Here is an 11,696-nt window from a genome sequence, read left to right as displayed (position 1 = left end):
TTGCGAAATAAGTGTCTTTTAGGCACGCGACGTAGCCGAGTTGGACAACACGTCTAGTGACTAAAAGACATCGTTTCGTAACGAATTATATACAAGATTTTTTGTGAAAGCGGAGAATGTGATAATTTTATTACTATTGTAACGTTATTTATATATTCGGGTTCGATTTATATCAATATTTATTAAACAAAACTAAAACACTATAAAAATCCGTACAATTTATATCGATTATTTATATCACTCACACTTCGCAATTTATATCAGATTTTCGCGCTCAATGTTTACGTACTCGTTCGGTAGTAGACTGCCGCGATGTTCGGTCCGCAACCATTTATACACGCAAGCAATGTAAGTCCAGTACATTCTCGAATATTCCTACTATCGCGCGCGTAGAAAATTCCAGAGCGCCAAAGGCGACGTCATGTCTGGAGCATTTCCGTTACACTATTTTTAAACATCTTTAAAAGTAGGCAGGCAATCAACAATCTGTATACAAGGACTTATTGATATTTGACACAAATTTAAAAAGGATGGAATTTAGGTTTCACTGAGACTCGTTTGGTTTTGTTTAGAGAAAATGCAATAGTGTACCTTAAAGTTAAAAAAAAAACACTCACTATACAACAATATTAGCATTGCAACGCCGAGCCGCCGGGCCCACCTCGACGGAACCCGCCACGACTGGGTACGCATTCTGCATTACACCGGCTGAATCTCGCAGGCTCTTCAACAAAATACGTACTATGTCATATCATTTTAAAAGTAATGATGGGAGCTACAACTTTTGTAGGTAACATTTTTTGATAAAATGTCGGCGTGAAAATTTCTGCGACAAAAAGTAAAATTACGTGTCGAAAAATATACCACTTTCTACCTTTTCATACGAATTACAAACAAACGGTAAAAGTTACGACGAAAGTCAACTGAAACTTATTTGTAGACAATGTTATAGCAAAGAGAATAAAACAAATTGCAATCCGATATGTTGTTTAGTAATCGAGAGAGACGCGATTTACGAAACCCCTACACTTTTCATGTTTAGAGGGGCACAGGGGGGGAAGCAAGGGGGGTAGGGACGGGGACTTTTGGCTAAACACTTGTCTAAATGGTAGTAGTCGATGGGGAAAAATTAGCTTTATACTATTTTTTTCCTTCAACGGGTGTTTTACGACACAGGTTGACTGGACTAATTTGGAAAATGATTGATTGAAACTAACATTTGTGGAGGTAAATTTCCATACACAATATTTAGTCACACTTCACCTATTGTCCAACTCCAAAATCATTTTGCATTGTATGCCCAATGTTTAAATGTAAAAATCCAAATTACTTACTGCATTTTACGCGGTACCTAATCTGTGCTTGTCAAAATTCACCCTTAGCTTTCTTGCTTTCGGTACTAGGCACTCTCCTTCGAACCATTTGGAATTTTTGGAGACCATTCCGCACAAGATGCACTGCACTTCGCGTTAACACGATCGAATGATTTGGTCATAAGTTATATTTTTGATGGAGGGGCGGTAACGTAAGCAGGTAGAGATTAATCACCTGATGCGCTTATCTGCACATGCGGTCACTTTTACCTTTCAATAATTGTTTTGCCGTACCGAATGAAGTCGTTCCTGATGATAAAATATGACATGTGAACTACAATTTTTTAATCCATGAGATTATGTTCTAAATTAATTTTCGTTCTCACCCGGAAAAAGTCAAAATCTAACTTTCCTCGTGTACCTTCCAATTGCATTTTGTCACTGAAATAGCTTTCTTTGGCTCGTTCAAAAATTAACTTTAGCTTCGAATTGATTTACTCAATATTGCCATGCAGTATTTGAAATATAACAATGGCAAATATTGTTATTAATTTATAATACCCGGTGAGAAGGTACGAGGAAGCGTAGGTTTTTCTATACGAAAGCGGCTGTAGTAAAGTATTGGAATGGAGTGTCAAGAGCAAGTATGGTGAAGAATTCAAGAAGATTTCGAAAGGATTTCTGAGGATTTATAAGGAATTTTATCCGATTTAAGGGATTTCCGTGGATCTCCAGGACGGGGAGTGCAAGGGATTTCTTTGATCGCTTGTAAAAATTTTTCTATTCGACCGATTTTGTTTGTTTATCTTTTGATCGGCGCAGAATTGTGTTTTCTTTAATTTACTAAGAAGTGTTATTCATAAAATATGGACCGTTTTCGAGTTTTAAGCGAAAAACTTAAAAAGTCCGAACATTTTGAGGTTTTCTGGAAAAGTTGAGCCGAGAAAAATTGGCGTGCACCCTTCAAATACATGTTTTTTGGACCTAAATGGACCATTTAAAACGATAAAATCGTTCACACCACCTTTTGCAGTCACCGGCCCTTCTGACTGCTCCGCATAGTGGATTATACCTTGTTGTTACTTGTTACGTTGACTTTGACCAAACGTAACAAAATTAATATGAAATAAGTGCACGGTAAGTTCTGGCAAAGTAGTGGTAGGCCGGGGTGAATAATAATATATATATTCATCCTGTAAGACAAACAAAGTGTATAGGACAAGTCAATTAAACACAAAAGACAAACATTTGACATTTAACATTTAACTGATGAAATCTTCCACAGAATAAAATAAATTTGCCAACAGGAAGATTTTGAGTTGCCGTGTGAAGGTAAACAGTTTCGGCGCGTTCTTGATTTTGGACGGGAGTTTATTGAACATTTTTGCCCCTATTATATGTGGGCTGGCTTTGTTAATATTTGTTCTTGCAAACGGTATCCTGAGGTTACTTGTAGCTCTCGTTTCGTGTTCGTGTATGTCACAGTTTCGTTTAAGGTTGTCTTTACGCAGGAATACAAATTTGCACACCTCGAGTATATAGAGGCACGGTAGCGGTAAAATCCGTAGCAGGGTGAAAAGTGGTTTGCATGACTGTAGACTTTTTGCTCCGCACATGCATCTAATGATACGTTTTTGGGTGGTGAAGACTTGTTTCATTGAAGAAGAAGAGCCCCATAGGCATAGTCCATATCTTAGCCTCGATTCGATGCAGCCGCAGTAGAACATTTGCAGTTGCTTGATATCAAGGTAGCAGCGTAGGTAGCGTACTTGGTAGCACATGCGATTTAATGTAACTATTAGGTTGTTATTGTGTGGTTTCCAACTTAACGTCTCATCTAAGGTGATACCAAGGAATTTGGCTGTAGTTGAGTTTGTCAAGGTGGATCCCGATATTGGTATGGTAAAGTGAGGGAGATTTATGTTTTGATGGTTGTGAAATTGCACCAATTGGGTCTTACTTTGGTTTAAGAAAAGTAGGTTTTCATTAAACCAGTTTGCAATACTTTCGACAGTGTCTGTACATTTCGCAATTAATTCCCTCCCTTCTCGGTGGGACACCACAGCGGTTGTGTCGTCGGCATATAAGGTGAGTGTCGCATAGTCATTCACGTTGTTCACGACATCGTTAGTGAACAACGTGAACAGGAGCGGTGCTAAGATGCTGCCTTGGGGAGTACCAGCATTTAGTTCTATGACATCAGAAGAGGCAGTAACGGTACTACCATTGTATCTGTGGGGCAAAGAGACGTACTGCTTTCTGTTCCTTAGGAAGTTTTCCAGCCACTTTAGAGCGTTTCCTCTTATACCGTAACACGATAATTTTTGCAGGAGTCGGTCATGGTTGATGCAGTCAAACGCCTTGGTTACATCGCAGAATAATCCAACAGGAGATTCGTTCTTGCCGATATGCTGTAGCACTTTCTCGTGGAAGAAGTGTAGAGCATCGGAGGTTGACATTTTAGACCTGAATCCAAATTGGTGAGGCGTTAGTATTTTGTATTTGGTTATAAAGTTAACCAATCTCTCTAGGAAGCAATACTCAAAAATTTTTGAGAGCACAGATGTTATCGATATGGGTCTGAAGTTGTTTACGTTGTGGGGTACTTGTACACTAGAAAAAAAGAAGGGAAGGGAAGGGCAATGCAGGAACAGTAAACCGGATAGTCTCCACTTAGTCCTTAGTAAATTTCAAAAGAGAAAATAGAATACTCACCTAAAGGGGAAACAAGGCAGACTAGGATACTCTTATATTGGCCTTGATAAACTAAAGAAATAGAATAATTGACAGGGATAGAACATAAACAAGAATCGTCACAATCGAGGGTAATTTAATAAATGATCTCACAATATTACAAAAAGGACACTGCCTTTTGGCAAAAATTGATTGGATATAATTATATGATACATCTCTAGCAACAACAAAGGTTTCTCGTGTAATTTTACTCTGCGCGGATAATTAATGCGCAATTTTGTAGGGAATGTTACAACTGCACTAATACCAGATTAGTTATGTTATATAGTTATTATATACTTATAATTGGAAGCCCATAACATTCTAGTTTAAGATACCGAACGAATTGTAAAGACATCGTTCATAGAAAAAGAAATATGATGGTGTAAAGATAGAAGAACACAGATTTACTATCATCGTTTTATGTTGAAAGACTTTAAACCTAAAAATTAATTATTTCTAGTGTTTATAAAAATTTACAAACACCATAATTTAATTCCATGCACCATCGACAAGCTCTCAACGAAATTTCGTGACTCTATATTAAATGGATCCGGAGTAAAAAAAAAAAATTGTGGAGCCGCGCGGATTATCCAAAAGTCGTAATACAATAATACTGGTAATGTACACAAACTGACACCTAAGGTCATTGCGATTTTCTGCTTTATAATACGTATTAAGAAAAATGCTGATGTACAGACCTCACACTAATTATATGCAAACAAAAACCTGAAAAGCGTATTCGATGAAGAAGAAGAAGATCACGACCTCTAGTGGCGAACCAAACAACTAGTGTAATAACAAATCTGCTATAAAAATAACTGGCATCTAAACTAAACGGGTTTACAAAGGAAATACCTCGATGGGGCGAGAATACTAAATTTAAATTAGAGCGTTGAGTGAGAAATATAAAAAGGCGCAACTCGATTAATTTAGATGAGGCTTATTCCCAGGGAATATGTATCGCAATTTTACATTATAGTTGCGCCTCTTTAATATTTCTGACTAAACAACCAACGAGTAAAGTTACTTAAATGGAATATAAATTTGGAATATCAATTGGTAGGAAAAGAACGCTACATACCTCTTTCCATGTTTTACTCCTGGTTGACGTATTTAGCGCCCATGAACAAAGAAGCAGTATTTAAATTTGTGGTCTCTAATCTTCTTGCTTCTTGCTAAACAAAACCAAAACTTCTAAATACTCAAAATGTTTCCTCCAAAATTGACCGCCCCTAAAATTTGCCGCGCAACTACTCCGCCTTGTGGGAAATACACCCCTGTAGCTCAAAGGAGAGTAATGGAAACATGAGAGCAAAGACGCAAAAGGCACCTTACTGTGCACATAAACGTTAAAGGGTTTTGGGCCTAAGGCGAGCAGAACAAATTAGCACAAAATGAGCACAAAATTATGAGATACTTGGAACTTAAAACGTCGTCGGTTTTGAAATATGATGTGGAAAAGAAGCAATCTTAATAAAAGTTTTAGTTATCGCTAAGGTGCAGTAGTATAAGTTTGTGGAAGGTTTTTAGAACGGTTTATCTGTATTCAGAAATATTTAGTTAGAATATGAGCAAACAAAGCAATTGTCAGATAAGTAAAACCTTTCTAAGAGGGGGTCAAAAATGCTTCATCTTATTTATCAAGCCAGTTGGGTCATTGAGTTCAGTTTATTAAGGAGGGTGTTAATTTAACTAATCAACGATTGCTCAAGATTTAGTTACTTTATCGAGTGCACTGAATAAAAATACTTTGCTGTAAGGTAAGGTTTATTACAACTCAACTGCTCTGAGGCAGATTCAGTTAGACACTGACATTTACATTATTCTTTGTAATACAGGTAAACAAGTAAGAAGGGGGGATTTTACCAATAACCAGTTTTCTGTGGTTAAGTATTAACAGAGGGCGTGAAGCTTCCTGAAGTGATAAGTGCGCCTAAATATTGTAAACCCCTCAGATTATTTAGATTATTTGGTATATTAAAGAAAAAAAAACTTAAGTAATTTACATTTTTTTATTTTTACTTATCGATCGTTTGCGTGCGGGGTATTATGTCAAACAGGCTCTGTAAGCTTTTCTTTTTTAGGGATTTTGTTTTAATTGTTTCATTTGCATCGAAATAAATAACAAAATTTTCGAGTTTAGTTAAAAATTCAGCAATTAATCTGCTCCAGTCCACCTCCAACGGCGAGTTAAATATAGTTCTCCATTACTTTTTTGAACTCTGAAGTGACCTGGTATCCTTCCTTGTTAGTATTAGTGGAAGGTTAAATTCAGTAGAAATCGTCACAATAACGATCCCATGATTCTGAAGGGACAGTACAGGCTGCAATGAGAAACTCTATCTCAAATGTAATACGCGCCATAAAAATGCTCCGCAGTCGATAATAAAGGAAATCATCTTACCGTTCAGACGAAAAGCAATAAATTTTCTATACCGCCCACGTGTCATCCAAATCGCTCGATAATCGCGACGACTACGTCCACAATCGTCAAAATCCTTTCGAAAATACTTCGAATAATCGAATTCGTCGCTCGAGTGCCGCTACAAGACTTTTCCACGCATTTATAAAATCGGTAAATCATTTGCATTGTCAAAATTTCGGTCGGAAGAATATGTCGAGTAGACACTCAACACGCGCCACATAAATAATGGAGTACGCGTAAAAGAATTGAGGCAAAGGGCCTCATCGTCGAAAACAATTTTCTGAAAACCTTGTAACGCTTTAAGAGAGTTACTGTTAGAAATGGCCTTTTGAGATGTTCCATTTCGCCGTCGTCGCCTCTTTGAGAATTTTATTCACTTGTTGCGCGATTCTGAGCGAAAAAAAAGGGGGGCGCACGCTTCAACCACGAAAATGCGAAATCTATTAAATTTTAGGCGACAAGCATCAATCACAAGGAAAATTTGTTAAAGAGCGATCGTGTGGAATCCGGAGCGGAGTGCTACACCGCAACGGCCTATAAATTTTGGGCGAAATGCCAAAGCAACGCGTGTGCCAAGAAACGCCGATCAATGCCGCCGGTCCACAGTAACAGATGTTATGAGGACCGCAAAATGAAATTGCAACAAAATATCGATAGTAAACAATCAAATAAAGAGCTTTCATCTTGCGCAACTCGAATGTTTGTGTAAATTTCCTGCCCGTTTATACATTTTCGTTTAAAAAAAAAGCAAACGAAAAGAAACATTAAGTCAGTCCGTAACTGTTTATATTCCGTTTTTTCCGAATTGTATGAGGTTTTTCTTTCTGTTATGCTTTCACCTAAAACGCTCGCAAACTGCTTTCGTCTTTATTTTCTCTTTCGCTTTGATCATCTAAATTTTAAATTACCCTTTTTGTTTATTGCAAAACAACATTTTCACTTACGTAATTTTGCTTCGCAATTATTCAAAGAGCACACTGATAATAACCAAGTTGAGTGTTTGCGAAGTAAACTTCGATATAAGTACAATTTCGTGCTGTACTTCGATTCCAATTTGTTGTAAGATGGCATCTGTATTACTATGTCAAACGATCATATGGAAGGCGCTTTCTGAGTGCATGAATGTCGTTCAATTTTCTCGGAACAATATTAAGTTTCGAACTCTCCTCGGCTTCCACTAGTAACCTAAAGAGTGATTGCCAATTTGCAATTGCGAGTATTTCAGAATCTGTGACCCATTTCGCATAAATTTATCGACAGGAAGAGATGAGTTTTAAAGAACTAAAACTACATTTCAATACAGGTGGGAACCGGAGGTTAAGAAAAGCATGGAGGACTTGTAAAAAACTAGCTGTCTCGAAGAGCTCAACTGACAGACATTTGCGACACTTCAGCAATCGATAGATATAAATAATCACACAAACCAAACACTCACATCCAGAGCTGGGCAGAATACTTTCAAAAAGTATTTGAATACTAAATACTTTTACGTCCAGCACAAGCAAATACTAGATACAGATACATTGAAAAGTATTCAAATACTTTAAAAAATAAGTATTCAAATACTTTAGAATGTATTCGACTACTTTCAAAAGTATTCTAATACTATCAAAGGCATTCGAATACTTATAGTATTCGATACTTATAGTATTCGAAGACTTTGAAAAGTATTTCATTAACTTACTTTGAAAAGTATTCGAATACAGTAAAAAGTATTGAAATAGTTGTCACTCAAATACATTAAAAATTTAAAATGGTATTCTACCTAGATAAAAGGCTTAATACTACTTAAAAAATCAAGTTATACTTTGTATGGGGTTAGCTTTTTTATATTTCTATTGTTATATACCAATTTAAGGGGAGTAAAAGCATAATATTATTATTATATTATTATATAGGAGGTACCTACCAGGACCTTTCTTATACCAGTTATATCCTTAAGAATACGTGTACCAGTTTTCAAAGCGATCGCACGTCGTGCACATTATACGTACGGCTTTCTGAAATTAATCCTAGCGATTTTGGAACCATTTTTGACCATCCGTTTGTCCGTGTGCATGATAACTTGTTTAGAAACGTGCGATCGCTTTGAAAATTAGTACACATGGTCTTAAGGATATAAGAAAGGGCCCTATTTTTAGCGCATTTCCACAAAAATAAAAAAAAAATGCGCTATTGTGGCCACTTTGTCCGTCCGTCCGTCCGTCCGTCCGTCCGTCCGCTAACTTTGCGATGCTACTAGTTTTTTATCTTAAGAGCTATTGTTCTACTTTTTTCGCTATTTGGTTCGTTATGGTGTCGAGTCTTGTACCAAGGAAGGAATTTTGTCTGTGCCGCTTACAAAAAAAGTTATTGTAAAAAAAACAAAACACCGTTTTTTACATGTTCCATAATTTTACACTTTTGCCGTTTATTAACGATCCTAGAGATCGTTTATAATTTTGCATTGCTATCTCTCGCCTGCCGGTTGGTCTCTCCGTCTGTTCCTTTGTCTGTCTGTCCATCTATCTGTCCGTGTGAACGATAACTTTGTTTAGAAATGTTCGATCGCTTTTACATCTCCGTTAGTTATGAAATGAATTGCATGAAATTCAATATGGGCATAGCTTTAGCCATATAATACGCAATGCCAAAAGTTGAATCGAATCGATTCAAAATTCACAGTGCCCTTTTCGCATCTCGACCATTTGTAAACCGAATTCCAAACTTTTTGACTTATAAAAGTATTTGAATGAAATTTGATACATAGGCACTTGGGATAAAGGAAAATCAAACGCAATTTCAAAATTTGGTTTTGCGCATGCGCAGTGCCAACTGTTTTATTTATGGAAGAATTTAAACGAAATTTGATACATAGGCACTTGGGATAAAGGAAAATCAAAGGCCAATTTCAAAATTTGGTTTTGCGCATGCGCAGTGCCAAGTTTTTTATTTATGGAAGAATTTAAACGAAATTTGATACATAGGCACTTGGGATAAAGGAAAATCAAACGCCAATTTCAAAATAAATTTGGTTTTGCGCATGCGCAGTGCCAAGTTTTTTATTTATGGAAGAATTTAAACGAAATTTGATACATAGGCACTTGGGATAAAGGAAAATCAAACGCCAGCTTCAAAATTTTATTTTGCGCATGCGCAGTGCCAACTTTTTTATCTATGGAACTATTTAAGTGAAATGTGATACTTAGGCGCTTGGAACAAAGGAAAATCTAACATTAGTTTTAAAATTTAGGTTTGCGCATGCGCAGTTCTAACTTTCTTATTTACAAAAGCATTGAAATGAAATTCTTCTCATAAACTGAAGTTGAAGTAGCACGTCAACAATGGATTGCCCATGTGCAACGCTATCTTTCATATTTGTGGCCGGATTTTTACGATTTTAACAGAAGTTGCATCTTACAAAGTGGAAATGCGCTTTATGTAAATCGTTTACGATTACTTTTTAACTTGTTTTAAGTTACGTAGACTACCGAGTCAAAATGTTTCACTCCAGGATCGTTCGGTATTCAGTTGTATCGGATTTTTATATTTGATTTTGTGACAATGGAAACTTTCCCTAAACATTTCTAAATTGTTCTCAGTTACAAAACTGGTTTACAAAGGACCTAAAACTAATGCGTGAAAAGTTACAACATCTACGCGACATGAATCAAAAATACCCTTTCCTTGTGACCATTAATTCTGTATCAGTGTACAGAAACAAATATAGAAAATCTATACTTTGTGCGAAGCAAGCTTACTATAACCATTATATTAATAAAAATGAAAATAAAAGTAAAGCGTGCTGGAATATTGTTAATAGCTTTCGAAATAATTTCCGCGGTCGTTACAAATCCGACCAGATTTGTAACACTACGGCTGAACAATTCAACGATTTTTTCATTAATGTTATTCAAGATACGGTAAATAAATCTGTAAACAAAAACAGTTTTTTGTATACAAATTTTCTTACCTCTACTTCTGGTAATCAAAATTTCACCTTTAACCAGGTTAGTGAGATTGAAGTACGAGATGCTATTAGAAGTTTAACAAGTCAAAAAGTAATCGTAAACGATTTACATAAAGCGCATTTCCACTTGCATTCATTTCCCATTTGTAAGATGCAACTTCTGTTAAAATCGTAAAAAAACCGGCCACAAATATGAAAGATAGCGTTGCACATGGGCAATCCATTGTTGACGTGCTACTTCAATTTCAGTTTATGAGAAGAATTTCATTTCAATGCTTTTCTAAATAAGAAAGTTGGAACTGCGCATGCAAACCTAAATTTAGATAAAAAAGTTGGCACGGCGCATGCGTTGGCGCTAGATTTTCCTTTATTCCAAGTGCCTATGTATCAAATTTCGTTTAAATTCTTCCATAAATAAAAAAGTTGGCACTGCGCATGCGCAAAACCAAATTTTGAAATTGGCGTTTGATTTTCCTTTATCCCAAGTGCCTATGTATCAAATTTCGTTTAAATTCTTCCATAAATAAAAAAGTTGGCACTGCGCATGCGCAAAACCAAATTTTGAAATTGGCGTTTGATTTTCCTTTATCCCAAGTGCCTATGTATCAAATTTCGTTTAAATTCTTCCATAAATAAAAAAGTTGGCACTGCGCATGCGCAAAACCAAATTTTGAAATTGGCGTTTGATTTTCCTTTATTCCAGGTGCCTATGTATCAAATTTCATTCAAATACTTTTATAAGTAAAAAAGTTTGCAATTCGGTTTATAAATGGTCGAGATGCGAAAAGGGCACTGTGAATTTTGAATCGATTCGATCCAACTTTTGGCATTGCGTATTATATGGCTAAATCTATGCCCATATTGAATTTCATGCAATTCAGTTCATAACTAACGGAGATTTAAAAGCGATCGAACATTTCTAAACAAAGTTATCGTTCACACGGACAGATAGATGGACAGACAGACAAAGGAACAGACGGAGAGACCAACCGGCAGGCGACAGATAGCAATGCAAAATTATTAACGATCTCTAGGATCGTTAATAAACGGCAAAAGTGTAAAATTATGGAACATGTAAAAAACGGTTTTTTGTTTTTTTTTACAATAACTTTTTTTGTAAGCGGTACAGAAAAAATTGCTTCCTTGGTACAAGACTCGACACCATAACGAACCAAATAGCGAAAAAAGTAGAACAATAGCTCTTAAGATAAAGAACTAGTAGCGTCGCAAAACGAGCGGACGAACGGACAAAGTGGCCACAATAGCGCATTTT

This window comes from Photinus pyralis, unplaced genomic scaffold (assembly GCF_008802855.1).
Source record: "Photinus pyralis isolate 1611_PpyrPB1 unplaced genomic scaffold, Ppyr1.3 Ppyr1.4_LG9, whole genome shotgun sequence".
NCBI classification, from domain to species: Eukaryota; Metazoa; Arthropoda; class Insecta; order Coleoptera; family Lampyridae; genus Photinus; species Photinus pyralis.
Note: the sequence above shows the minus strand (reverse complement) of the source record.